Source organism: Canis lupus, chromosome 12, assembly GCF_003254725.2.
Source record: "Canis lupus dingo isolate Sandy chromosome 12, ASM325472v2, whole genome shotgun sequence".
In the NCBI taxonomy this organism is placed as follows: domain Eukaryota; kingdom Metazoa; phylum Chordata; class Mammalia; order Carnivora; family Canidae; genus Canis; species Canis lupus.
Window position 1 is genome coordinate 65,093,988 of NC_064254.1, and position 4,620 is coordinate 65,098,607.

The following is a 4,620-nucleotide window of genomic DNA, read 5'->3' on the forward strand; positions in this document are numbered from 1 at the left end:
CCACGAGTCCAGGCTTGCTGACATGCAGCTGGGCTTACTGTCCAGGTGTGTCGGTTACGTGCAGAAGAGCGAGGCGAGACCACGAGGGCCAAGGCAGGGGTCCAACCTACAAAATCGTGATTTCTGTTCATTTTTCTTGTGATGTTCAATGTGGTTTTAAAGTTGAGTGATTTATCTGAGGCCAAAGAACAAGGGTTCTTGAAAATATCTTAATTTTTTCCTGATAATAAAACAGACAACACTAAGAACTGCAATAAAAATTAAGCAAGTGATACTCTAAAATGCCAACACCCACAGATCAGCACCCTTCATATTTTGATGTGTATCTCTCTCAGACTTATTTCTATCCAAGAGCAAGCCCAGAAGCTGAATCCAGATCAGATCGGAGGCCTCCTGGAGCCTTTTAAGAATAGTTGTTTTTATTTATTAAGACGTATTTCAAACATATGATAAGTATAGAGAAGGGTGGTGCAAAAAGTCTGTGAACCGGAGGCCCATATAACAGAAGTTCACATTTCTATTTTTTCTTCAGATACCTTTTGTCTTAATAAGCACAATGTTGCAAATTTTTGACATCACCCCCATTCCTTTCCTCTCCCCCGGAGATAACTAATTTCCTGAAGTTGAGAGTTTCTTTTCCATATGTGTTTTATACTCTTTTAATGTGTATTTGCATGCTTGAATGATAATAAGGTATCATTTTGTGTTTTTTAAGGTTCGTACAAATTATATCAATATGTATCATCACCTTCAATTTTATTGCACTCACCATTATATTTCTGGCATTTATTCTGATGCACACTGACACACCTATATCGTTTTAGTTACTGTATAGTTTTCCATTAAGTGAATCTATCAGAATTCCTTTATCCATTCCCTTGTTGATAGACTTGGAGATTGTTTCAAGGGTTTTGCTATTCCAATGTCACCACGAATATATTCCTTTGCACCTTGTGAACATCTGTGAGAGTTTCCAGAAGTGGAATTTTGGTGCCGAACTATAGGCCTATTTCCAACTTTATTAGATATGATCATATTTCCCTCTAAAATAGTTGTCCATTCTGAACTGGCTGTGGGCACTAGCCACTCAGATCCACACATTCTACTTGGATTTGGGTTGGCGTGAGTCTAACTACAACTTGCGCTGTCCCCTCTGTCTTGGGGCCAGGAGGCTGTGGCTGCCTCCACCACTGCCATGGATCAGGGGCTTCCTCGCAGGCATAAGGTGACAGTGATTGTTCTACAATGTTTGTGAAGGCAACTGCAGGGGTCCCTTGCACTGCCATGTGGATGCCCATTGCGGTGTGCTTCTCTTACTCCTCCCATCCAGAAGCCTGTTTCCCCTTCCTTGAACCTGGACTGGCCTTGTGACTTCTTTGACCAAGAGACTGTGTAGGAGTGACCTTGTGTGACTTTGGAGCCTCAGCCTCTTGTCCCCCTTTTAGAATATGATGCTGCTATGTCAGGAAGCTCAGGCTGGCTTCCTTGGGAGTGAACAATTGCTTGAAGAGAGACACCCTTATTGGCAGGCAGCAACTGCCCGACGTGTGAGTGTGGCCATCTTGGCCAGTTCAGCCCCAAGTGTGCCCCAGGTAAGCCACCAGATGACTGCAACTATGGGACTCACCCCTGGCAAGACCAAAAGAGCCCCCCCAACACTGAGCCCAGCCCAAATTGCTTGTGAACAAAATAAATGGCTGTTGCTTGAAGTCATTAAGTTTTAGGGTGGTTGGTTCCCCAGCAATAGACAACCAAGGCAGTGCCTCTTCCACATCATGCTGTGTATTTCTTGCCTCTCAGCTTCGGTGGCAGGGCGTTCCTGTCACTATTGAGATGCAAGATGCTAGAGGACCCACATGATGCCCAAATAGACACAATCCAGAAAAGTGTTTGATTTGCACTCAATTGATGTAATGACAATTGGCAAACGAGCACCAGTAGGAGATGGGAGTCAGACATCAAAGCCTTCTCCCTTCTTCCCCCGGGAAGGACTGTTTGTGGATGGGTAGTGTCGTATGGTCTCTCTGAGACATCCTGTAGGACCGAGCCATCAGTTTCGCATGGAGCTGTGGCCAGCTTGGCGATGTACCTCCTTGTATTTGCTCTCTCTCTTCCCCCAAATCTTTCTTCTCTTCTGCCTCCCTGGAATTCCATTATGCGATAAAGTCTTAGCATATAAGCTTTTGCTCAGCCTCTGTTTTCTAGGAATGTGGGCCAAGACAGACAGTTCCAAGAGTGGCCCTAGGAAGCAGTCCCCAGGGTGGGAATTTGGAGCTGAATTGCCAGCTTGGCTGAAGGCAAAGGGCCCCCACTGCTGGTGGTGAGCAGACTGGTGAAAACCCCTGGTGTGCAGCGGTGCACTGAAGCTTTCACCGGTGGTTAAGAGCAATGACGTGGAAGTAGAAGACGAGGCACTGATGAAGCAATATGCCACGGCGAGGGATGGCCTGTGCTTTCCAAATTGCTCCACCTTAAGATTATGTGGCAAGTTTTAACCTAACCCCATGCTTAGGTCCCACCCCATATCTATGAAATGAAACTGTCTATAGGTGGAAACCAGGTGTAGGTATTTTTTGAAGATCACCAGGTGACACATGCAGCAAAATTTGGGAACCACTGAGATAAGCATTTGCTGTGGCTTTTGATGGGTAGAATGAGGTAAGTAGGATTGTGGTGGGTGATAGCATCACCATGTTTGATAAAAAAGCATTGAGGACAGCTGACTCCCAACCCACATGGGAGTTGCTGCGGAAGCCAGAGCACCTCTGTGGCAACCCATAACTTTTATATCCTGTATCTATGGGACAAACTGTGCTGAAAATCAACCCTGAGGTCTGATAATAATAGTAGCAGAGCTGCCAAGCCTACTGAATGCACAACCTTAGGTCTCCCGTGTTAAATTCACAGCCCTAACCGTGAAAAAGAGTGGGACCCTGAGACTTGGGATAGGGACACTGACTGCAAGCGCCTAAGGATCTTCATCACCGATTCTCCTTAACTCTCCAGGCCAGCAGCATCAGGCCTCTCTTCTGTGATGTAGAAAAACAGCTCCCGGGTGCCTGGAGGCAATGTAAAGACATCCTCCAAAGCCTCACAAGGTGGTACGTATACTCTTCAAGATCTGCTCTCTGACCCCCACCCCAATCCCTCTCGTCTCCAGGTCAATAGTCACACTCAAGTCTCAGCGTCAAATGAGGGAAGTTTGGTCCCTGCTTTGAGACCATGTGTCTACACACCAAGGGTGCAGGTCCTGGCTCGTGTGTGCTGCAGAAGCAGTATGTGCTCATGTGAAGTGAGTCTTGAGCAAGTGGACTGAGGAGGAGGCACTGCAGGCTAGATAAGGACGACTTGGTGCCCGTGGCTCTACATGTCAGGATTCAATATTCCGGCAAGAATATTCATCCTAATAGTTTGCAGATACCACAATTATCTACAGTAAAGGACGGGGCAAATCTCCTGCTGCGCTCTGTGTGTGTGAGTGTGTGTGTGTGCGTGCACACGTGTGCACACCTGCTGAGAAAGTGTTTTATCCTTGGCTTCCTTCAGGTGGGCTAGGTGGCAAAAAATAGAATCTCTGCTCATGTTTGTGCTTGACATCTCAGCAGCTTTTTAGAGGCCTGTATCCCAAGTCCCTGAAAGAAGTAAGAAGGGTCCATGTGGTCCAAGGCCTGGCCTGTGAGAGGTGGGTATTGCCTAGGACACAGGCCCAATCCCAAGGCCAGACCACCCAGCTGTGGGTCCTCATGGAGGGGCCAGAGGTCTTACAGGGAGACAGGGGCTCCTGCTAGCCCAGCAGGTGGTCTGGTTTGCCCCAGGAATGTGCCTCGAGCCTGTCTGCCATGTGCCCATAGAGCAGAGGCGTTTGAGGAGTCAGCGAGATGTTTGCTGTGCGTGGAGCACCCAGTGCCGAGCCTGGCTCAGAGGAAGAGCCAGTCTGTATGCCTTTTTCTCGCCTGCTTTCAGCTGGAGTGAGACAACCACTTTCCCACGCTCTGAGTTTCCTAAGGCCCTGCCCAGAAGTTTCTTCCAAGCTCCCATTGCACGCTGCTGGTCCAGTAAAAGCCCCCTGCTGGGAACTGGCCCATGTTGAGAAACCTGCCTTTTAGAGGGGGTGCCGCCCAGCTGCATAGTCAAACATTAGGAGCCCAAAAGAGAAATCACTGCTTGGAATTACATCCAAAGCCTTGACCAGCTCTGTAAGTCATAAATCATATTTTGCTCTCCAAGAACAGTGGGTCATGAGGACCTCCAGGCACCCCCTCACCCCCATACACACACTAGCTGTTCCAGGCAGCAGTCAGTGTGAGCAATGAGTAGGAAGGCCACAGCCCATCAGGTTCAAACCTTCCCTGCCCCGGGGAGGGGAGGAATTCTGTGTCAGAAAGAAGGGGACAGGACCTCGGCGTGCTTGGTCTTAGCCTTTCCCAAAGCCTGGGCCTCCTTCTGGCCCCCTCACCAGACAGGGGCCCGTTGGGGATGCTTGGAGCTTTTACGGAATGCCTCTTAAAGTGTCTCATTTTAATGAAGAAATCTTTCATCTGCCATCCTGTTTCCAGGAGACAAGTTTGGAAGGAATTTTCACAAGTCACTAAGGCCCTTGGAAGTGTGTTTGCTGGTGGA